The following is a 25,716-nucleotide window of genomic DNA, read 5'->3' as shown; positions in this document are numbered from 1 at the left end:
TCCATTTTGTCTCCAGAGACCCTGTGGTAAATTGAGTAACAGGGCCGACGGCCATATTTGAGGAGTCGCATCTATGCACTGTATTTGAGTTGACTGCTAATTGGTTTAAGCCTTTTGTATTGGTGAATAAGTATAATAACATTTTTATGTTTTACTGAAATTATTATCCAGCTCATTGCTTATTATAAGAATGACCTTATGAGTTTTGTTTTATATCAAAAGTGCAATATTATATTGTTTTGATATTGTAATATTTATTCGATATTAAATTGATATTTTTATAAATTGGTCCACATTTATTTGCATGTTTAAACCAGTACTGTAAAACCTCGGAAAACAAGCTCACACAGTTAGGCGTATGTTTGTATTTTAGCTCCTCCTATTTTCCCAGGAGCGTTACATTTACATTTTTGATTTTATATTTATTTTTAAACAAGTTATACAAACATTGACAAAACGCCCGACATAAGATTGGAGGCCCCAGCGAGATCCGTTTACTTTCCATTACTGGTTTAAACAGTGTAAAAACGTTTTATTGAGCTGGTTTTATTGCATTGGCTATTGAATCATGAGTGCTACAGGTAGTGATTCAGAACTGCATTTGGAACAGACGTTCCGAAAAATTGTGGAATTTATATTTATACAACTAAAACATAATGAGGAAGTAGATGAATGGATAAGCAGAATGAGGAAAAGTATAAAACAGGAAGCTGATCATATATTTCAATCTAAGGGTCTGGTGGATCATTATCTTTCATGTATGACCACAATAACCTCGGATTCCGAACTGAAGAAGAGGTTGTTAGGCGCCCTACCCTCTGTTCTATATGGGTTATTAGAGGTAGATATCCTTGCACAGTCTAGAAAAAAAGAGATTGTACAGTTGAGATCCCAATTGCAAGGAACAGAGGGAGACGTCCAATCATTGAACTCCCAGTTACGGGATGTGGAATCAGATCTTCAAATTATAAGGGCTGATAGAGACCAATTAATGATTAATATTTCAGACAGGGAGGTAGCGATCAAAAGTCTGGAAAGAGACGCCGAACGGAATCGTGAAGCGCATCGCAGACTTAAACAGGATTTTGAAGAACTACAACAGCAGTACTTCAAAATCCAACAGGCAGGTAGACTCGATAGATCATCCAGCCCTTGCCCGCCAATACTCACTCCATATGACCTAAAATGGCAAGGCATGTTGGATCGTATGGAGACGGTATGTAAGACTATGAATACCATAATCGATGACAGTACAAGGGTCCCTAAAGATCAACATTTGGATTCCTCTCCAGAGAGAGATATGCAAATGAGGGCCCCTAGGTATGATGATTCCCATAAAGGTCACGACTCCCTTGCTGATATTGATTCAGATGAATTGGAGGCTGATGAGAGAAAGCGAGAATCCAGCCCTATCCCAAGAAGGGGGAAAGGTACGTATAGGGGGGAGTCAAATAGGGGAAATAATCAGTACCCCCAAGAAAAACAGAGCTCGGCCAGCATCATAAAATTCTTAAACACCGCTGTGCCAAAGTTCACTAAAAAGGGTTCAGCGCAAATAGCATCCCACATGGAGTTGTATGAATCCACTATGGACTCTTTAAATCTGTCTGAAGCAGACAAAATCAGATTTCTCCCATGGGTTTTTGATGACAGATACCGCCACCATTTCACCTCATTTAAGGAGCGAGGTATCATTAGATGGCAAGCAGTTTCACACGAAGTGAAGCTGGAGTTTGGGCCGTATCGCACTATCTCAGAAGCAAAACGAGATGTGTATCGACTTACTTGTCGACCCGATCAGAGCCCCCGAGAATTCCTTTCTGTGCTAAAAAACTCTTACAGTTTGGCATATCGGAATCCTAACTGGGAGTCTCTTGATTTTAAACAGGCATATTATGATGCATTGCCTACCCAAATAAAGTTGAGCATGGCCAATGAGTTAGACTTCGGAAACTCCCTAGAGAAAATGGTTACCTCAGCGACACTGCTGTTCAATATCAGTGGGAGTTCCAACGTAAGTGGGAGGAACAACAGAAAGTACCCAGAGCACAGAGTAGAAGAAACCAAAGTGAAAGCGGACCTAAACCTTGAATCCCAGCAGAAGAAAATACCTCCTGCAAAAGTACCTATCCAGCAGGGCCAAAGACAGCAACAAAACCCTAATCAAAACAGACCACAAAATCCTAAAGGGTCAGATAGGGATAGCTCAGGTTCTGAGAACCAGGTCTACCGTCCTCGGTTCAATCGCAGGTATCAAGGATACCAGGGTTACCAAGGAAACCAGGGTAGTCAAAGGTATAGAGGTTACCAGGGATATAGAGAACCCCAGGGGTACAGACGTCCCCAAAGATATAGACAATGGGATAACCGACCCAGGCAGCAGTGGGAAAGGAGACAGCACCCACCTAATTCACCTAGGGGTAGATCACCACCTAACTCACCTAGGAGTGGATCACCCGCAGGGAACAGATATGATCCCAGGAACCAGAACCCTCGCCGACCTAATAGGTTTGATCAGCTTGTTGATCAAGTGAACAAATTGAGTGACATGATGGGTAAGTTGGCTCAGGGATCTGCAGGAAGACAGCATGAGGATTTTTTAGCTGGGGAGGCAGGGCCCAGCTCTGCCAACTAAAGGAAACCGAGATAAATCACTGTACGGAAATGGATATGGCAGTACTAAATACCGTTAATGAAAATGATGTGCAATGTACCGACCTATCCCAAGTCGAGGAAGGGAAGTCTAATGTGCTTGATATTTCACCACAAATGGGTGATACTGTGTCATGTGAGCCAGAGCGTGAAGTACCCTCTGTTCAGATTGTCCCAGTGGTAGAATCCATGGGAACCCAAATGCCTTGCAGGCGGAATCAGGAGGAACAAGTTCCTAATACCCTGACGCTGCAGAGAGATCATTCTCTGAGGCAACAAATGGAAAAACATTCCAATTTTCTTTGCAATCTTGAACAGGTAGATGGCCGGTATTTTATCGATACCCATCTACAAGATGGATGTATCGGACCGATCCCAGGTTTACTGGATACCGGTTCCCAGGTTACTATTCTGTCTTTTAACTATTACCAGCAGATCTTGGATTCATCACAAAGGAAGCCAAGATTAAAAGCCTTTGACGGTGCGCTGATAAGCGTTGGTGGTAATAGTTTACAAGTAAAAGGCACATCCTGGCTGACATATAAGATCGGTAAAAAGGTCATTAAACATCCAACTTTGATTGTTGATCTTCCATATGATAGATTGATCATTGGAATTGATCTGCTCAAACGACTAAATTCCATAATTGACTTCATAAATGAAGCAATATGGGCTCAAGTCAATACTCCAATTGATTTTGAGCGCTCCAGCAATGCACAATTGCAACGCAGCTGCCATATGATTGAGGAAAGGCCTAACTCTGTTGAAATCCATTTCCGGAACAGTCAGATACCAGAAGTCACGATCCTGAAAAACGGTAAACCCGAGGAAAATGCTAACACTGCTTTTCACATCATAAATATCCGAAAGGATAAGATTGAAAAGATAGTCCTTGAAGAGGATGTGTTAACTATTTCCTTTAAAGGGGGAAACCAGGAAGTGGCAGGCATAACCAAGCATACACAGGCATTGGTTGAAATCGAGAAAATCAATGATAATGTGCTGGTTCCCGTGCAGGTAAATAATATTGCTCGGGTAAAATATGCCAAGTTGGATCTCAAATCCGAGGCCAGCTACATAAGCCTAGGACTGCTGAAGCAGGTAACAGACCCTCAGGTGATCAAATGTATTTCCACACAGGAATGGATACACGATCTGGATAACGATAACCAGAGTCATAATGTGATTGCAAAATGCATTTTATCTGTGTCTCTAGGAAACAAATCTACAAAACATGTCTTCAGTGTGTTAAAGGAACCACAGTACCAAATGTACTTAGGAAACGACATTATTCACCGATTTGCCATACAGGTTGATCTGGTTAATAATGTTCTGTGGTCCAAATTATCCGGAAACCCAGAGGAATTCCAGGATAGAGAACAAGCCTTGAGATGGGGACAGCGAATACCATATGCAGTGGATATCACTGTCGCTGAAAAAGTAAAAATCCCTGAAGGTTGCAAATCATTTCTCTTACCCATTCGAGTAAAGAAGGGTCAAAAGATGAGAAATGCAGATGCATTGATTTGTTTATCCAATCGGATGCAACAATTGGGGTTGAAGGTAAAACCAATTCCCCTAATAAATATTCATCAGGAACCATTATATATGGTCATGCAAAACATGAGCCCTCATAGTATCACGTTACAGGAGGATACAATGATTGGCTTAGCCATTGACTCAGAATATTACACTTTTGGATTCCAAAATGAAGTCATTGGAATAATACCTGATGAATATTTGACAGAAGAACAAATAGTGGACCAACAATATTTCTCAACACCTGAAGGATTGTTCAGCATACACTCTGTTTATCCTTTCAGTCCTGAGGAAGGTACATGTCATGTCGAGGGAACATCATTGATTTTTAACCATGAGATCAATGAAAGTGAGTATCAAACACTCCAGCAGGGTAAGGATCAAGCATGTTACACCCCAAATGACTTAACTAATAGGCTTGAAGAAGCTTATGAGGTAGGTCAACCTGAGATTTTCCCAGAATTTCAGGAACGGGTAGAAGAACAACTCTCTATAGCTGATGGATGTTCTAATGAATCAGAACGACAACAGCTAAGGCAACTATTCTGGGATTTCCAGGACATGTTTGCCAAGGACTCTTATGACTGTGGGGAGACTAACCTGCATGTTACGAGAATCCTGACTGATCCAGATGCACCCCCTGTGTTTATCAAACAATATCGACTTCCGCTAGCAGCCTACGAGTCACTATCGGAAATCGTTAAGGACCAGGTAAAGGAAAAGAAATTCCTCCCTTCATGGAAAGGTCCATATCCAATCACCGATAAGTTGTCTCCTGTGGTGTATAAGGTTAAGATCCCTAAGGGGGATGACTTTGTTGAAAAATGGGTACATATTAATCAACTGCGTATATGTCACCCTAGCTCACAGTTGCGGAGAATTGAGCAATCTGGAAATGTGTGCTAACAAATTATTTTTCTCCTGACAGGTATACCTAATGATGCATTTAATCTTCACTAGACACAAAGATTCCAATCCGGCGCAAAGATGCCCCACCTGATGATTGCCATCCTTTACGCAGTCCTAATCTTGGGGAAGAGTGCCGAGCCACGAATGATGCCAGATCCAGCAGCCGTGATGTTACCGGATACAGCGGAGTTCATCATGACCAGATAGATGTTCCTATCCTAGAGGGTCCAGATGAGCCTAAACCCGCGATGTGTCGTTAAATGACGAGCTGATGTATCCGAGGTCCATTTGATGGAGATGCAAGTCTGATACCTGTTCCACACCAGATACTCACAGGAGTGAGTTATTCAAATCTTGAAGCAGATCCGGAAAATCCTTTTATTTGAACCAAAGGCCAAAGCAGTTCATCGCTGTTACAATCGCTGTTTGCTACCTTTGCAACAAGAGGAAACCTGTTTGTTTACAGCCGGAGTATCATTTGCCAAGTTTATTTTTCTTGAAGCGTGAAACATGAACTTCAATGTGATGAAGACAATGTTTTAAAGTCCATTTCCCTTTCATACTTGGATTACAAATACAAAACATAAAGCTTCGTTCGCAACGCGTTCCCACAGGAATGAAGCAACGAAAAACGTTTAATAATCCTTGTTGTTATTTCCAGAAAGTTCACACTTTGTGAAACATTATGGAAAAAAGGGGGATGTGTCGAGATTTCCATATGGCGGAATATCGTTTTTCCCAATAAACTGAATTGCGCGTGATCAAATAGAAATAAATCTAATATTTCCTTCTCTTAGGTTACAGAAGACAAAGACTTTCTGATGTATGGTGATTCTGATTAATATAGGTGCATTGAATATTTAGGAATATATATATGGCTTATTTTAATATTGCCAAGTAATACCGAATTGCACAGTCTGTGCCCTCTAGAAAGATTAGTTGGGAATAACAGGCAGTCAGCTGCTGTAATATTTGCAATAGGTAATCCTATGCAACTTGCAGGAATAATGATATCAGGTTGTACCTTGCTAGGACAAACAATGGCCAAACAAGAAGTTAAGTAACAATGAAAAACAGACGAACCTTCACTAACTTTTGTTTATAAATGAACCAGTTTTTGTGTGCAATTGCTCAAACCCCTTTGTGTTGAGTGTCTACATCTTAATCCAAGTAAATCCAGATGTCCTCATTGTGAAGGGTAGACAATGTCAGCTGAGAAACACAGGTTCCTTAGTTAATGGATAAAACGAAGCTTGGGAAATATATTGACTATGCTGTCAGCAATAGTTCATATTAAAAAGCATAAAGTTATATTACAATTCCCATCTAGGTTAAGAAAACAGACAGCACATGTATGTATTATTGCATAATAATTAAGAAGGGATATTTAAAAGGTTATGGCATTGTATATGTTACCTTTGTTTTTCCTATAGCTGGACAAACCAGTCATAATGTGTAAATGTTTACCAGTGTTGTATATTAAACAATGATGTTAGAGATATAAAACTCTGCAGACAGCACAATGTGTTATAATGAGAGATCCATGGTGGTTTTAAGCATGCCAATGATTTTTGGATCAAATCCAATCTATTTTAAATATGGTAGAAAAGGCCACTGTATAATGAATAATAACCAGTGATTCCAGCAAGGTCAGCTATCCATAGAGGAATTATAACATTGATTTATTCACTGTTGGGTTATAATAAAACATGATTTTTGTTTTTAGTTTGCCAAATATCCCAGTAAGTCTGTGATTAGTTAGCCAACAGCACCTACAAAGGGTGAAAGCCAGTATTACACTTGGGTTAAAGATTAGTCACAGAAAGCTCCCATTGGTCACTCCCACTGCCCAGTGATAGGCTAGAAGATTTAATCTCCTGGGCAGGACCATAGGTAGTGAGGGGAATAAGATGAGAGAGGATCAGACCATCAGGAGATCTGAGCAGACCAGGACATAGAGGATTCATGCCATCTGAACGCAACCACGCCTAAAAGGAACACGCCCAGAGGCCATCTTGGTGACTATATTTGAAACCAGTTCTGATTTTTCTTTTTAAGCATATGGCTTATCACAGCACAAATATCTGAACGTTTGATTTATTGACCATTGTCTTTCTTAAGTTTATAGTCATTTATAGCCAAAGGGAGTGCGTTCTTCCAGTGCACAGGAATTACTCATTCCGCATATTTGATAAAACCCATTCAGTGGGTATATTTTTCTTTAGATTGACACAATCAATCGTTCAAGAATCGCTGACTGTGAAATCCATAACTTATTTTTCTTTTTGGATAAAAGCTAGACCTTTCAAGCTACCTCCTCTAGATATTTTGATACTTTGCCGCAGCATGTGCAAGCCACACCTAGCCAAATTTAGGACGACTCAATAGATATCTTATTCCAAAATTATATGTATTTTACCCGCTTGCTCTGTGTAGTATCACAGGCCAGCGAAGGTTAAAGTATAGACAGTGGGAAAATTCCTGTCATTTATAGTTGATTGCATAGCGATTGTGGGGCAACGCCCAGTCGTCAGATCCACTGAGTCATCCTAAATTTGTTATATTGAATGGTATAGCTGACATCAGCCAGTTTATTTTGGGATAGCGCATTTTTGATTTTGGACTGCGCAATTTTGATTTTTGATAGCCACCATTTTGTTTTTGATAGCCACCATTTTGTTTTTGATAGCAGCCATTTTGATTTTGATAACAGCCATTTTGTTGTCGTTCAATTCATCCATTTTGTCTCCAGAGACCCTGTGGTAAATTGAGTAACAGGGCCGACGGCCATATTTGAGGAGTCGCATCTATGCACTGTATTTGAGTTGACTGCTAATTGGTTTAAGCCTTTTGTATTGGTGAATAAGTATAATAACATTTTTATGTTTTACTGAAATTATTATCCAGCTCATTGCTTATTATAAGAATGACCTTATGAGTTTTGTTTTATATCAAAAGTGCAATATTATATTGTTTTGATATTGTAATATTTATTCGATATTAAATTGATATTTTTATAAATTGGTCCACATTTATTTGCATGTTTAAACCAGTACTGTAAAACCTCGGAAAACAAGCTCACACAGTTAGGCGTATGTTTGTATTTTAGCTCCTCCTATTTTCCCAGGAGCGTTACATTTACATTTTTGATTTTATATTTATTTTTAAACAAGTTATACAAACATTGACAAAACGCCCGACACTACTTTATCATAGAAATCACGAGAAGTATTTTCCACTACAGTGATTCGATTTGGAAATCGCAAATCGCAATCGCATAACAGAATTAATGAAAAATCGCAATCGCAATCACTGGCGTTTGTGATTTGTGATTGCGATTGCTAGTGGAAAAGGGCCCTAAGGTTTGCTGATTAAGGCCTTTTTTTCCATGGGCAGTTGATAGGCAGTGAAATGCCTCTCAAACTCTCTCAACTGCTTGCTGCTGCCTGGTAACTGCTCACTGCTGCCTGGCAACCGCTCACTGCTGCCTGGAAACTGCTTGCTGATAACAACACAGTTCACCTGCTTGTGGAAAAGAGGCCTTATATCAGCAGAACCTATCTTCCAGTAATTAAAAGAGCCTACAGGAATTCCCTGCTGACATCACCATATGACTAGGCACTATAATCCAGGCATTAACTGGAATTTACTGAGTCAGATGTTTAAAAAGAAAGAGGTAGTACAGTGTTTAAAAGAAAAAAAAAAGAGAGACTCATAGAGACTTAAAATAGTCAGCTAACAAGGCAAACGCTGATTATCAAAATACAGCAAGCGAGCCTCTTACACTGAAGATGTCCATGGTAGATTTTGAGGCTTCATATCAATAAAGTCATTGGGGGCCCCATCTAAAACTCTCACTGGGGCCCCTGATTCCTTAGCTACACCACCAGGGATCAGAATCCCTGATCAGAACGGAACAGTTAAATTCGGCTCGAAGCCAGAATGTTAATTGGGCCCAGGCATAGGCCACGATGGGCTTGATTCACTAACCGGCGCAAAGTATTAGCGCCGGAGTGAAAAGCCACTCAGTGCCCGAAATGTAGCTTTGCGGGCACTAATAGCCGCGCAAAGCTACATCGCGCATAGCCCAGGGCAGTGCGTGCAGAGCCATTAATAATGCGCAGTGCAACGATAACGTCGCACGCAACCACTGCCTTGTAGTGCTAAGAAAACGGCGCATTGGGTGCCCCCGAAACGGCGCATCAGTGCGCTGCTTTGGGGAGCACCCGATGCACCATTTTCGTCACACCGGGTGCGACGTTTACAGGGCAGCGACTTTATCGTCGCACCGCGCACTAACGGCTGTGCGCGCATTGCACTGGGCTGTGCGCGATGTGTGGGCGCAAACCACTTAACTTTGTGGTTTGCGCCCACTAGGTCTTTAGGCACACTAACCAGCTTGGCACTGGTTAGTGAATCAAGGCCAATATAGTTTGTGGCTATGGCTGAGCACAAACTATCATAAAGCCGAACTCCAGTTACCAGTGGTGAGTAGTGACAGTGACTCCGGATAGTGGAGGTGATTCCAGATAACTCCGGCTTGCTGTATATTGGTATGTAGCAGCACCCTACCAGTGATGCGTAACCTGGGCTGTTAAGCTATGCACAATTCTCCTTCCAGAGCATTCTGACAGATCAGGTATCTTTTCTACTGGCTTCAAAACTCTCAGCAAACAAACTGCAACTGACAGGACTAAAGATGCCGCTACCTGTAATAAATTTCAGCGTGTAAGGGCCGGTTCAGACGGACGTCTTCCAGCGTCCCGTTCTGCTGCGTCTTGTTCAGGGGCTTGCGTGGGCTTTTATCGGTGATCGGCAGTGTCCCATCACGTATTTTGGCCCCACAAGGGAACATGAAGAAGCAGAGGTTAAAGGACCCTGGAAGCCGCATACGGCCTCCAGGGTCGCCTAGAAGTATGGGGGAAATCGGAATCAAAACGCTGCGTTCATGTAAGTGATGGTAAATGGCCAATATAAATGCTCCCATTCACTTGTATGGGAGCGTTGTATCTGGCGCCCGCGGTAATCACCGCCAAGTGTCCGTGTGAACTGGCCATCAGGGTCAGGAAAGATTATTCAATCAGCAAATACTGACTAAACAATTTGTAAAAGTGCAGTTGATAAGATGAGAGCTTAGTGAGCGAGAATAAGTCTGTGTTCTCACTTGCGAGTGATCACGTGCGGCCAGCAGGAGTGGATAGTGTACTGTCTGCTCCGATAGCCTGCTGTTGTCCCGCTGGAGCCCAGGGCAGATGCGTTACCATCATAGGCTATATAGTAAACGCATCTGCCTGCAAGGGATTATCCCAGACTGCACAGAAGTGCAGCCAGCCCACCGCAAAGGATCCCGCGGATCCGCTACTGCGTGTCCTGTAAACAAGCTTTCTGTCATGGTGCCCCTACCCTTTGGAATGCCTTTCCAAACGTAATCAAGACAGCTCCAGCCCTGGACACGTTTACCGTAAATCAAAACTGAAAAGCCACATCTTTAGTCTGGAATTTACAGAATAATCACATAACTTTTTTCCTGTACACATCACTGTGTATTGATCTGAGAAAAGCTTATTCACTTTGGGTCTTACAGGAGAAAAGCACTTTACAAATGTTTCTTTGTTGTTGTAAATAGCTATGAAACAATTGCTGTCTGTATGCCTTTACTTACCTAGAGTGACCATATTTTTGTGGGTCCAACCTGGGACGGGGAGGGGGGCGGGGGGGGGGCCACGTCGAAAAGTGGGGAGGACTGAGCGCGCAGCGGCGAAGACTGGGGGGGGTTGCGCGCCGCGGCGAAAGAATGGGCGTGGCCATGACATTGTATGGGCGGAGCTAACGTAATGATGTAACAGCGAGGCATAAGAAAGCAGTGTTTACGCCATGATGTGGACAAACGAGACTTTGCATCATGGGTGTGCAGAAACTGTGTGATGCTAATAGTATACCGTAACCACAAAGCAGCAAACATAGCCATCTATGACCATTAAATAATAAATGTAGTAACAGTTACCCCGGACACCAGAAAATAAACGCAATAGGCAACATGTCAGCACAAAATAACCGCAATGCGGGCAACATGTCAGTACAAAATAAACGCAATGCGGGCAACATGTCGGTACAAAATAAACGCAATGCGGGCAAACATTTTGCTAGAAAAGAAACGCACTGCGGGCAAACATTTCGCTAGAAAAGAAACAATGCGGGCAAACATTTCACCAGAAAAGAAACGCACTGCGGGCAAACATTTCGCTAGAAAAGAAACAATGCGGGCAAACATTTCACCAGAAAAGAAACGCAATGCGGGCAAACATTTCGCTAGAAAAGAAACGCACTGCGGGCAAACATTTCGCTAGAAAAGAAACAATGCGGGCAAACATTTCACCAGAAAAGAAACGCAATGCGGGCAAACATTTCGCTAGAAAAGAAACAATGCGGGCAAACATTTCACCAGAAAAGAAACGCAATGCGGGCAAACATTTTGCTAGAAAAGAAACAATGCAGGCAAACATTTCCCCAGAAAAGAAATGCAATGCGGGCAAACATTTCACCAGAAAAGAAACAATGCGGGCAAACATTTCGCTAGAAAAGAAACAATGCGGGCAAACATTTCACCAGAAAAGAAACGCAATGCGGGCAAACATTTCGCTAGAAAAGAAACAATGCGGGCAAACATTTCACCAGAAAAGAAACAATGCGGGCAAACATTTTGCTAGAAAAGAAACAATGCGGGCAAACATTTCGCTAGAAAAGAAACGCAATGCGGGCAAACATTTCGCTAGAAAAGAAACAATGCGGGCAAACATTTCACCAGAAAAGAAACAATGAGGGCAAATATTTCGCTAGAAAAGAAACAATGCGGGCAAACATTTCGCTAGAAAAGAAACGCAATGCGGGCAAACATTTCGCCTGGAAAAGAAAGCAATGCGGGCAAACATTTCACCTGGAAAAGAAACCTAATGCGGGCAAACATTTCACCTGGAAAAGAAAGCAATGATTTACTCACCTGGCAGAAGTGTCCGGCCTCTGGCGCGCTGCTCCGTCCCGGGACCGTCTTGTTCCTCCTGCTCTTCTCTCCCGCGCTGACAGGGCTACGGCAAGATGGCGCCCGAAGCCCTGTACTGGAGACACAAATAGGTCTCCAGTACAGGGCTTCGGCAGCCATCTTGCCGTAGCCCTGCTCGCCTGCCGGTGTCGGAAACAGACACCGGAAGAGGAGGCTGGAGCGGGGCTGCAGGCAATGAACTGGCACGGCGTCTATAGACGCCGCTGCCAGTTCATTGAGGAGAGAGTGGCCAGAGTCCCGAGGCCGGGACGTCCCGCTGCTGAAAGCAGGACGTTTCCCGGGACCTCATTAAGCCTGGGACAGCGGACCCCGAATCCGGGACGTGTCCCGGGCAATCCGGGACGTCTGGTCACTCTAACTTACCGTATGTATTTTACACAATGATTTTTTTTTGTACCATGTTTACTTGCACACAGATACCCTGCGGTTTGTGGTAGCTGCAGTGCAGCATGGTGTATGTATGCTAAAGGCACCAACAAAAAAAAGCACTCTGGATATTGCCGCAAGTAGAATATTGGTAAAATTACTGATATTCTACTACTTCATTTCAATAGTAAAATATTGGTAATCTTTATGGGCATTTTACTATGACCTAACCCTACTCTCACACAGAACCCTCCCTCTACTGATGCCTAACTCTAATCCCTCCCTCTACCAAAGTCTAACCCTTAACCCCCAACCCTCCACGGTGGTGCCTAACCCAGGGGCGTAGCAATAGCCATAGCATCCATAGCAGCTGCTATGGGGCCCTGGAGCAGAGGGATCCAGGTGGTACGTAATGTATTCACCATTAACTTTCTTGTGTTTCTCCACCCTCATAGGGCAACAGCAGGCAGAAGCATTAGTTGAGTGGGTAATACTATCCAGCTACCAGGCTTCAGTCAGCTCTTTATTAAAAAGCAGCCACATTTCTGCAGAGCTGAGAACTATTGCTAATTTTGTCTAGCCAATGACAACTTTTACTGAGGAGTCCTCCATAACGTTCCTGGTTGTTCCAGACCCACAACAACCTTACCTTCAGGGGCATAACTACAAATCATGGGGCCGCCCAGCAAAACTCTGATGGAGCCTCCTTAATGTTCACAACGCTTCCCTTGCCTCCTCTTGGTTGTCCTCACAACATCATACAAGGGTCATAGAACAAGTGTGGCTATCAGGATCTTCACACCCACAGCATGTGTCACCACAAAAAGGGAAGGTTAGTAGTTGAGGCCCTCCCACACCTCTGCTCTCCTCTAGTTCAGCTTCTGCTTACCTTTCAAGTTGATACAGGCCTGTACTATCAAAGAGAAATATTTAGATTCTTCTGATAACCATAGAGAATTGCAAAGCCTTAGTTACTGTTTATGTTGATCAGAGGTTGTTATTTGAAGCTGGAGATGACTGTGGTGGTCATAGGATATAACAGTCATCAGGATAACAGCAGTAATGATGATGTGCAGTTATCTCAGCAGGAGAGAGAGAAGCAGAAACTAGGGAACAGTAAATTCGGGCGCCTGAGGCTAGTGGACAAATCGGGCGCCGCCATTCACTCCTATAATAAATATCGTTTAATGGGCGCCCGATAGGAAAAAAGGGCGCCGGAGAAAAATAACGTTTTAAAAGCGGCGCCCGGAGACTTAATGTTTTATTACTGTTTCTCATGATTACACATTATTTAATGATTTATACATTTTAAATTTTATTTTTAAACGAAAAACAGTACAATATTTTTTTTTTAAACATTATTTTTAAACGAAAAACAGTACATTTTTTTTTAACATTATTTTTAAACGAAAAAACTAACAGGGGGGGCTTAGGTTTAGGCACCAACAGGGGGGTCTTAGGTTTAGGCACCAACAGGGGGGTCTTAGGTTTAGGCACCAACAGGGGGTCTTAGGTTTAGGCACCAAAAGGGGGGTCTTAGGTTTAGGCACCAACAGGGGGGTCTTAGGTTTAGGCACCAACAGGGGGGTCTTAGGTTTAGGCACTAACAGGGGGGTCTAGGGGTTAGGGGTAGGTACAGGGAGGGTTACTTAGGCACCAACAGGGGGGGTCTTAGGTTTAGGCATCAACAGGGGGGTCTAGGGGTTAGGGGTAGGTACAGGGAGGGTTACTTAGTAATTTTTATTTTAAACGTTATTATACGTTTCACTATTTAAACGAAAGATTAACGTTTTTACAATTGCCGATTTAATGCACATTATTTAATGATTTATAACTTTATAAAACATTAATTTTAAACGAAATACAGTACAATACATTTTTAAACGTTATCCATGCTTATCGTTAAAAACCCGGCGCCCTTTTTTCCCAGCGCCCCTTTTTAACGTACGCCAGAAACTAGGCTAAGGGGCACATTACAAAGTGGAAGCTATGCACCAAGGCAGCAGGCAACACACAGACTCACGTGCCAGTAAATTTAGGACAGCTCGTAGTATGGGCTTTTCCTTAGATTCTTAAGACAAACCCCACATCTAGGCTTCCTAAAGCTAAGTACCCACATCGCAATCTTTCAACTATTTTTTGCGCGATTGACAATTTTTTTGCATGACGACTCGAGTGATCATTTCCACAATCTCGTGACATGGGTATGTGTGCACGATTACTAGGGATGCTCATTCGGATTCCACGGAAATGCAATTTCCGAAATTCCGATCGGAAATTCGATTTCCGCATCGAAATGCGGAAATCGGTAATGCAAGTGCGTTAGGCGGATTTCCGCTGGAAATAGCGGAAATTTCCGCCGGAAATCGCGGAAATTCCGCTCGACTTTAACATCGATTTTCTCAAAAACTATAAGGTCTTTTTGAAAACTTTTTTTTTGCATCTTGTTCAGGAGATTCTGCTTAATAAACCCTGAAAATTTGGTGTGTCCTTACGGGGGCTTTGCTATTAACCGCTAAAGTCGGCTGATTTTTACTGTAATGTAAAATGCAGAAAATCTGCATCTGCCTATTTTCTGCATTTACATTACAGTAAAAATCCGCCGACTTTAGTAGGGCGGAATTTCCGCAATTTCCGACGGAAATTCCACATTGGAATGCGGAAATTGGTAGCGGAAAGCGGAATCGGTATTTGGCAATGGCTGAATGCGGATTTACCGCGGAATCGGAAATTGGCATTTCCGACCACCTGGATGACGTTTTGCGACTCGTGGAGAGTACGACAGACATTGTGGATCGGATCTTTAAAATCCCTGACGACTCCTGCCCAGAGTGCCGCAATCACTTGAACTCTCATTCATGCCTTTTGTGTGCCGTCACTTGTTCCTGCGGGTAGGAAGATGGAGAGCACTTGTTGTTGGGTCGCGTTGCTGTGCGTTCCCCGATCCATCTCCAGGTGAGTGAGTGACCTCTTCACCTCGCTCTCCTCTCGTTTCTCCTCCTACCCTGATTGCATACTGTTAGTGTAAACACAGTACAAACATGCTACCCCTGTAATCTCTGCACCTGATGCAAATGTTTCAGCATTATCTTTATTCTTTACAAAAAGAAGAGGATTCCCTGGGAAGGATTAATACAATGATGCTGGCCAGCCTCCCTACTGTCTTTCACGCTATTCTGGCAGTTGCAATAAGAAACTGCTGTTCAGTAGGTGCTTTTGTATATAAAGAAAGATTTGAGAATGCCCCATGAGGAGATACACTAGTCCAAAATCTGTCCGATCTGTCACATTTTTACTGCCTATTGTACGTGCCAGCGACATAGGAAAAAATGTATAGTGCATTTCAATTTGGAACAGTTGTTTGCATTTTAAATTTTGAGTTCTGGTTTACCATGGGCTTGCTTGGCAATCTACAATTTTTTGTGATAGCTGTGCTTTAAGAGATGCCAAAAATAGTACATTAAAGATAAATGTAAAAGCAATAGAAACTAACAAATAAACAATATAGTCCACAGTAAACAAAAGGTAATAACATAAATTACTTAAGTGCGTCTGTTCCAGCCTTTAGGGTCACTGTGGATAGCGTGGGTCCTTCCAGTTTGTTGGAATTAGACTCTTTCTTCAACCTTGCTTCAACCAATCTGTCTTTGAGATGCTGAACTTGGTAGAGCAAACAACCCTTTTAGAGACTCTAATCAGTTAGGGAGGGGCCAGGACATTACAAGAGAACTGTATTTATAGCCTTTGGCTAATTTAGCGTGGGTTATAGATTTCTAAATATTTGTGTCATTTCCACTGAGTCACTTACATGACCTTGTGATTTGAATGATCAATCCCTCACATGTTCTCATTTCCATACATATCAGACCTTGTATAATCTTGTATTGTATTCCTAAGAAATCATTATTTTTATGTTTCTGCAACGTTGCCATTAGTGGTGCTCAGCAGAGCTCGAATATTCGAGTAGCTCGAATATTCGAGCTCTTTTTCAGCTATCCGAGCTCGGTATTCGAGCTCCGAATAGCTGTAGCTATTCGAATGGGCTATCCGAGTACACTCGAATAGCCCATTCACTATTCGAGCTATTCGAGCAAACGGCGCTATTCGAGCTCGGTACCGAGCTCGAATAGCGTCATAGCCCAGATTGATGTCCTTAGAGCCAATCAGAGGGCTCCCAGGCCCTCTGACGGCAGCCAATCACAGAGGGGGACCCTGGCCAGCCCCTACCCTATAAATAGCGGCCGCCATGTTCCGTTTCTCCATGCTTGCCTGAGACTTGTACAGAGAGAGAGTTGCTCCTTTGTGCTTTGGCTTAGCAAGTGCTCTATTGTGATCATTTACCTAGCGTTTTTGCTCACCTACACCTGCCATATACACCTATATTGTTGTTAGTTAGATAGACATTGTATTTTAGTTAGTGGCTTGTGTGTTACATTAGAGACAGGCAGCTGCTGCAAGCTTACAGGTTTAGGCCTCAGGGGGGCCTTGCCTCTGTGGGCAGCTGTCCTCTGTTTATTTCTCTCATCTATACCAGTATTTCTGCTGTCCTTTACTAATAGTATTGTAGTTATACTGTACTAGGAGTAGGACACTCACTGACTGTCACTGTTTATAGGCTACTAGCTAGCTCCTGCGTGTGTGCACTCACTCACTGTCTGTGTGTACACACACTCTATTTCCTTCTGATTACTGATAGATTATTGTTAGTTAGTTGTACTTACTGTTACTACTTACTCTTACTGTACTAGGAGTCTAGGACACTCAGTCAGACAGTCACTGTGTTCATAGGCTACTAGCTCCTGCGTGCGGTCACTCACTGTCTGAGTGTACACACACCACCCACACTCCATTTCCTTCTGATCGCTGATTGATTATTGTAATTAGTTAGTTCTACTTACTGTTACTACTTACTCTTACTGTACTAGGAGTCTAGGACACTCAGTCACTGTGTTCATAGGCTACTAGCTCCTGCGTGCGGTCACTCACTGTCTGAGTGTACACACACCACCCACACTCCATTTCCTTCTGATCGCTGATTGATTATTGTAATTAGTTAGTTGTACTTACTGTTACTACTTACTCTTACTGTACTAGGAGTCTAGGACACTCAGTCACTGTGTTCATAGGCTACTAGCTCCTGCGTGCGGTCACTCACTGTCTGAGTGTACACACACCACCCACACTCCATTTCCTTCTGATCGCTGATTGATTATTGTAATTAGTTAGTTGTACTTACTGTTACTACTTACTCTTACTGTACTAGGAGTCTAGGACACTCAGTCACTGTGTTCATAGGCTACTAGCTCCTGCGTGCGGTCACTCACTGTCTGAGTGTACACACACCACCCACACTCCATTTCCTTCTGATCGCTGATTGATTATTGTAATTAGTTAGTTCTACTTACTGTTACTACTTACTCTTACTGTACTAGGAGTCTAGGACACTCAGTCACTGTGTTCATAGGCTACTAGCTCCTGCGTGCGGTCACTCACTGTCTGAGTGTACACACACCACCCACACTCCATTTCCTTCTGATCGCTGATTGATTATTGTAATTAGTTAGTTGTACTTACTGTTACTACTTACTCTTACTGTACTAGGAGTCTAGGACACTCAGTCACTGTGTTCATAGGCTACTAGCTCCTGCGTGCGGTCACTCACTGTCTGAGTGTACACACACCACCCACACTCCATTTCCTTCTGATCGCTGATTGATTATTGTAATTAGTTAGTTCTACTTACTGTTACTACTTACTCTTACTGTACTAGGAGTCTAGGACACTCAGTCACTGTGTTCATAGGCTACTAGCTCCTGCGTGCGGTCACTCACTGTCTGAGTGTACACACACCACCCACACTCCATTTCCTTCTGATCGCTGATTGATTATTGTAATTAGTTAGTTGTACTTACTGTTACTACTTACTCTTACTGTACTAGGAGTCTAGGACACTCAGTCACTGTGTTCATAGGCTACTAGCTCCTGCGTGCGGTCACTCACTGTCTGAGTGTACACACACCACCCACACTCCATTTCCTTCTGATCGCTGATTGATTATTGTAATTAGTTAGTTGTACTTACTGTTACTACTTACTCTTACTGTACTAGGAGTCTAGGACACTCAGTCACTGTGTTCATAGGCTACTAGCTCCTGCGTGCGGTCACTCACTGTCTGAGTGTACACACACCACCCACACTCCATTTCCTTCTGATCGCTGATTGATTATTGTAATTAGTTAGTTCTACTTACTGTTACTACTTACTCTTACTGTACTAGGAGTCTAGGACACTCAGTCACTGTGTTCATAGGCTACTAGCTCCTGCGTGCGGTCACTCACTGTCTGAGTGTACACACACCACCCACACTCCATTTCCTTCTGATCGCTGATTGATTATTGTAATTAGTTAGTTCTACTTACTGTTACTACTTACTCTTACTGTACTAGGAGTCTAGGACACTCAGTCACTGTGTTCATAGGCTACTAGCTCCTGCGTGCGTGCACTCACTGTCTGAGTGTACACACACCACCCACACTCCATTTCCTTCTGATCGCTGATTGATTATTGTAATTAGTTAGTTCTACTTACTGTTACTACTTACTCTTACTGTACTAGGAGTCTAGGACACTCAGTCACTGTGTTCATAGGCTACTAGCTCCTGCGTGCGTGCACTCACTGTCTGAGTGTACACACACTAAATTTACTTGTGATTACTACTGATTATTGTAACTGCTAGTTGTACTTCCTGACTGTTACTACTTACTTACTGTACTAGGGGACACTCACTCAGTCACCTCACCAACCAACCCACTCCATTAAAGTACCCCACTTTTCACCCCCCCTTTTACAAAACTTTTGTCTATACGCCCAAAACATTTAAGATGTCTGGAAGTGGCAGCCAGCGCGGTTTGGGCAAGGGGAAGGGCAGCAAGGGAATCAGGAGGAGAGGGAGCAGCATTGTGGCAAGCCGCGGCCGCGGGCGCGCCACCATGCACAGTTCCGCAGCAGCAGCAGCAGCGTCAGTGGCTAACATTCCTCCCATAGCCACTGGCCGTGGACGCCTTGGGCGCCGCCCAGCAGGAGCATCTGCAACTCACGCTGCAGAGACACAGCAGCAGCAGCGTGTAGCACCTGCTCCCATTTTCCTCCAGCCGGGTCGGAAACGTCCCATTGAGGAAAAGGATGCAGACACTGTGGTGCAACTCATGACGGAGGATGAGCAGCCCGCCATCAGCTCTGCATCCGAGGCCTCCACCCTCACCACCACCACCACCCCTGTTCACAGCAGCCGCTCAGCAGGGTCTGGGGAGGAGGCCAGTTCACCGTCACTCGCCGACCTGTCATTCAGCAGTCTTTTGACCCCAGGCATCATGAGTAAATTGTCTGCTGTTGTTGGCGATCTTGAGGAGGAGATGCTGATGGGCACTTTGGGGGATGAGGGATTGGACAGCAAGACTGTGGCGACAGTCAAGCAGCCCATCCATGCATCAGGAGAGGAGTTTGGGGGGTCCTCATCCCAGCAGGACATGTTTCAGGAGGGGGAGGATGATGATGACCCGGTGACAGACAGAGACTGGGTGCCACCACCTCCAGGGGATGTCGTCCTCAGCAGCTCTGAGGAGGAGGAGGAGGATGCTCTTGTGGGCCTTGCAAGGAGGCGCATCATTGCAAGCATTGGCAGCAGCAGTAGGCAGGTCCCACAGCCTGCTGGTGTCTCAGGCTCAGCAGCAGCAGCATCTGCCAGTACCACCACCAGCCGCACCCAAGCCCCCCCCCCAACCACCACAGGGAGACAGGCAGCAGCGCTTCCATGCCGTAGGGGGATGTTTAAGTCACCAATCTGGCGATATTTCACCATGCCCACTGTGTACAGCAAGTACGCCACTTGCAACCACTGTCAGCGGAAGTTGAGCAGAGGTGCAGACCCCTTAAAGTTCTGCACCAGCTCGCTCATCAACCACCTTGCGGCTAAACATTTCCACCAGCATGAGGAGTTCCAGAGGCTGAAGGCATCTGGTGCTGGCAGTGGCACCACACCCATCACTGCACAGCCTTCAGCAGCAGCAGCAGCAACAGCAGCCACCCGCCCTCCTGCTCCTCCAGCAGCACCAGCAGGAGTGCGGAAACGCACTGCTCCTCCCCCCTCTGCAACTCCTGCCGCCGACACTGAGGCCTGTTCTGGCAGCCAGTCCTCAGTGGCCTCCTCCGCTGTGTCTGCTGATTCCCGTGTCAGCAAAAGGCCACGCCAGAGCCTTTTGAGCGAGTCTTTCCAGGGGGTGGTTAGGGCTCTGCCTCCCAGCAGCCGTCGCGTGCGGCAGCTGAACGGCTTGCTGGCACGGGCCATGTGCTCCCAACTCCTGACGTACACGCTCGTGCAGGAGGGGAGCGACATTCGTGCGCTGCTTGCTTGCGCAGCCCCAGACTGGCAGCTCCCCAGCAGACACTTCTTTGCCCGCAAGGCCATTCCTGCACTGCACCGCTTTGTGATGGCCAATGTGGAGCGAGGGCTGGAGCACGCGGTTGGTGAAAGGGTCCACGTCACCATGGACTCCTGGAGCAGCCGCTTCGGGACAGGCCGCTACCTGTCCTTCACTGTCCACTGGGTCAGCTTGGTGGAAGGGGGTGAGGATGGGAGAGCAGCAGCGGGCACAGCAGCAGCAGCAACACAGTGGGTGGTGCCACCCCGCAGGCTCAGGGGAACTGCAGCAGGCTCCTCCGATCCTCTGCCATCCTCCGGCACACCTGGCCAAACCCCCCGCCTCAGCAGCAGCGTGAAGGCCCGCCACTGCCAAGCGCTGCTGCACTTGGTCAGCCTTGGGAAGACCAAGCTGACGGCAACCCATGTGTTGGCCAAACTCCAGGAGCAGGAGAGGATTTGGCTGACCCCCAGAGGCCTCAGAGTCGGAGAGGTGGTGGCCGACAATGGGGCCAATCTGGTTGCCGCAATAGACAGGGGAAACCTGACCCACATCCCCTGTCTTGCCCACGTGCTGAACCTGGTGGTGCAGAAGTTCCTGCGCACCTACCAGGGGATGGGCGAACTGCTGGAAACGGCAAGGAATGTTGTGCGTCACTTCCGGCGCTCGGCTGCAGCTAGTGTTGGGCGAACATCTAGATGTTCGGGTTCGGGCCGAACAGGCCGAACATGGCCGCGATGTTCGGGTGTTCGACCCGAACTCCGAACATAATGGAAGTCAATGGGGACCCGAACTTTTGTGGTTTGTAAAGCCTCCTTACATGCTACATACCCCAAATTTGCAGGGTATGTGCACCTTGGGAGTGGGTACAAGAGGAAAAAAAAATTAGCAAAAAGAGCTTATAGTTTTTGAGAAAATCGATTTTAAAGTTTCAAAGGGAAAACTGTCTTTTAAATGCGGGAAATGTCTGTTTTCTTTGCACAGGTAACATGTTTTTTGTCGGCATGCAGTCATAAATGTAATACATATAAGAGGTTCCAGGAAAAGGGACCGGTAACGCTAACCCAGCAGCAGCACACGTGATGGAACAGGAGGAGGGTGGCGCAGGAGGAGAAGAAGGCCACGCTTTGTGAGACACAACAACCCCGGCCTTGCATGAGGGCAAGAAGCGTGCGGATAGCAGGCTTTGTACCGCCATGCAGTCATAAATGTAATAAAGATAAGTGGTTCAATAAACAGGGACCACGCGGCAACGCTAACCCAGCAGCAGCAGACGTGATGGAACAGGAGCAGGCGCAGGAGGAGAAGGCCACGCTTTGTGAGACACAACAACCCAGGCCTTGCATGAGGGCAAGAAGCGTGCGGATAGCAGGCTTTGTACGGCCATGCAGTCATAAATGTAATAAAGATAAGTGGTTCAATAAACAGGGACCACGCGGCAACGCTAACCCAGCAGCAGCAGACGTGATGGAACAGGAGGAGGCGCAGGAGGAGAAGGCCACGCTTTGTGAGACACAACAACCCAGGCCTTGCATGAGGGCAAGAAGCGTGCGGATAGCATGCTTTGTACCGCCATGCAGTCATAAATGTAATAAAGATAAGTGGTTCAATAAACAGGGACCACGCGGCAACGCTAACCCAGCAGCAGCAGACGTGATGGAACAGGAGCAGGCGCAGGAGGAGAAGGCCACGCTTTGTGAGACACAACAACCCAGGCCTTGCATGTGGACAAAAAGCGTGCGGATATAGCAGCAATGCTTTTTGCCGCCATGCAGTCATAAATGTAATACAGATGAGAGGTTCAATAAACAGGGCCCGGAAACGCAACACCATCCCAGATGTTCATTGGTCATGTTACTTGGTTGGGGTCCTGGAGTGTTGCGTAGTCATTTCCAATCCAGGATTGATTCATTTTAATTTGAGTCAGACGGTCTGCATTGTCTGTAGAGAGGCGGATACGCCGATCTGTGACGATGCCTCCGGCAGCACTGAAACAGCGTTCCGACATAACGCTGGCTGCCGGGCAAGCCAGCACCTCTATTGCGTACATTGCCAGTTCGTGCCAGGTGTCTAGCTTCGATACCCAATAGTTGAAGGGTGCAGATGGATGGTTCGACACAGCTACGCCATCTGACATGTAGTCCTTGACCATCTTCTCCAGGCGATCGGTGTTGGAGGTGGATCTGCACGCTTGCTGTTCAGTGGGCTGCGGCTGCATGGGTGTCAGAAAATTTTCCCACTCCAAGGACACTGCCGATACCATTCCCTTTTGGGTACTAGCTGCGGCTTGCGTTGTTTGCTGCCCTCCTGGTCGTCCTGGGTTTGCGGAAGTCAGTCTGTCTGCGTACAACTGGCTAGAGGAGGGGGAGGATGTCAATCTCCTCTCTAAAGTCTCCACAAGGGCCTGCTGGTATTCTTCCATTTTGACCTGTCTGACTCTTTCTTCAAGCAGTTTTGGAACATTGTGTTTGTACCGTGGATCCAGAAGGGTATAAACCCAGTAATTGGTGTTGTCCAGAATGCGCACAATGCGTGGGTCACGTTCAATGCAGTCTAGCATGAATTGAGCCATGTGTGCCAGAGTCCTACCAGAATCCTCATCATCCTCTTGTGAGCGTTGTGATAGTTGTTGTGATGCATCATAGTCGTCACCTTCCTCCTGGTCTGCTTCTGCTGACCATTCGCGTTGAATTGTGGAAGTCCAACGTGCACCGCTCTGGCCCTCGTCAGTGGTGGCATGAAATTCCTGCTCCAACTCCAGCTGTTCCTCCTCCTCTTCTTCGTCATAGCTGCTGGGGCCAGCGTTCCCTGAGGCGGATGGCCTGATGTTGGTACCATCACGCTGATCGTTTTCTCCTTCAGATTCCCCCAGTTGCATCATGACAGCTGTTTCCTTGATTTTTAACATCGACCTCTTCAGTAAACACAGCAGTGGTATGGTAATGCTGACTGAAGAGTTGTCACTGCTCACAAGCAACGTGGATTGCTCAAAATTTTGGAGGACTTGGCAGAGGTCCAACATGTTGGCCCAATCGGATCCACAGAAGCTTGGCAGCTGGCCGGATGCGCCTCGGTACTGCGCCGTCATGTACTGGACCACTGCACTCTTCTGCTCGCAAAAGCGGGCTAGCATGTGCAGCGTAGAATTCCAGCGCGTAGGGACATCACACAGCAAGCGATGGTGGGGGAGATTGAAGCGCTCCTGCATCTTGGCGAGTGCCCCCGAAGCAGTACTGGAATTTCTACAATGTTTGGACACTCGACGCACCTTCAACAGCAGATCGGGCACGCCTGGGTATGTCCTCAGGAACCGCTGAACTACTAGGTTCATCACGTGCGCCAGGCAAGGGATGTGTGTCAGCTTAGCCAACCTTAAAGCGCGAATGAGATTACTCCCATTATCACACACAACCATGCCCGGTTTCAGGTCCAGCGGTGCCAGCCACAAATCCGTCTGTTCCTTTATTCCCCTCCAAATTTCCTCCCCTGTGTGCTGCTTATCCCCAAGGCAGATTAGCTTCAGCAACGCTTGCTGACGCATGCCAACAGCTGTGCTGCACTGCTTCCACGATCCTACTGCTGCTGGGTTAGCGTTTCCGGATGAGGTACAGCTTTGAGATGCGTTGGAGGAGAAGGAGTCAGAGAGGTAGGTGCTGCTGTTATCCAGTGGGAGGGACGGCGGTGCAGCTGTTTGTGGCGTGGGCAACACCCGTGCCGTAGCAGGTGAGGAATCGCTGCCAGGCTCCACAAGGTTCACCCAGTGCGCGGTAAGGGAGATGTATCTACCCTGGCCGAACGCACTCGTCCAGGTGTCAGTGGTGAGGTGAACCTTGCAGGCAACGGCATTCTTCAAGCTTCGGGTTATTTTGCTGACCACGTGCTCATGCAACTCAGGCACTGCAGAGCGTGCAAAGTGGTAGCGGCTGGGAACCACGTAACGTGGGATGGCCACTGACATCATGCCCTTGAAGCTGTTTGTCTCCACCAATCGATATGGCAGCATTTCGCAGGCCAGAAGCTTGGCTATGCTGGCTGTTACTGCCACGGCCCGGGGGTCATTTGCTGGCAATTTCCTCTTGCGCTCAAACATCTCCGACACAGACAACTGAACCGTAGCGCTGCACACGGAAGGGCTGTTGGTTGTTGTGTTTGATGAACACTGGGAGACCTCAAGAGCACTACTCCGGAAAGTGACAGTGTCAGCGTCGTCTGATGTTTGTGAATGTTGTGAACCACGCAATGGCTGGGCTACTGCTGCTGCTGAGGCGGGTCTGGTGAACCCAAGGGAGGCAGTGTTGTTTCTGGTACCCTGTCCTGACGCGTTTGCCCAAAGAGTGGGATGTTTGGATAGCATGTGACGGCTCATGCTGGTGGTGGAGAGGTTGTTAATATTTTTCCCCCTGCTCAGGCGGGTCTTGCACACCTTGCAAATCGCCATGGTAACATCCTCAGTGCAGTCTTCAAAGAAAGCCCAGACTTTGGAGCACCTGCCTCCTTGCTGGCGATTTCTGTTTGCTCCTCTTTTGCCTCTCACTTGAACTTCCACGCTTGTGGTGCCTGAAATTGCGCGCCGCCTACCTTGTGGCACAAGGCGAACTCGTGCAGCAGTGTGTTCTTCAACAGACTCATCTGTGCTGCTGCTACGACGGCGATGTTCTCGTTCACAAACAAAATCTGGGTCTCTGTCCACATTGTCCATACCCTCCTCTTCCATCTCCTCAAACTCGTCATATGTCATTGTGGGCCACCGCCGTGGAGTAGAGCTCCCCACAACAA

The 25,716-nt window shown here is 45.9% G+C and overlaps 2 protein-coding genes across 4 annotated transcripts in view; one reads left to right on the top strand and one right to left on the bottom strand.

Moving 5' to 3' along the window:
• The window catches only part of LOC137554677 (Fc receptor-like protein 5), a 75,294-nt gene extending 59,135 nt beyond the window's left edge, over positions 1-16,159 (bottom strand). The window contains exon 1 of the mRNA XM_068271516.1: positions 16,066-16,159. The gene's annotated coding sequence lies outside the window, so the exon portion shown is untranslated. The remainder of the gene's footprint in view (positions 1-16,065) is intronic.
• Positions 12,877-25,716, top strand: part of LOC137554713 (uncharacterized) — a 91,590-nt gene continuing 78,750 nt past the window's right edge. For all 3 annotated transcript variants that reach the window (XM_068271519.1, XM_068271521.1, XM_068271522.1), the window contains exon 1: positions 12,877-12,928. The gene's annotated coding sequence lies outside the window, so the exon portion shown is untranslated. The remainder of the gene's footprint in view (positions 12,929-25,716) is intronic.

This window comes from Hyperolius riggenbachi, chromosome 1, assembly GCF_040937935.1.
Source record: "Hyperolius riggenbachi isolate aHypRig1 chromosome 1, aHypRig1.pri, whole genome shotgun sequence".
Taxonomy (NCBI): Eukaryota; Metazoa; Chordata; class Amphibia; order Anura; family Hyperoliidae; genus Hyperolius; species Hyperolius riggenbachi.
This window is presented reverse-complemented; position numbering and strand designations above follow the sequence as displayed.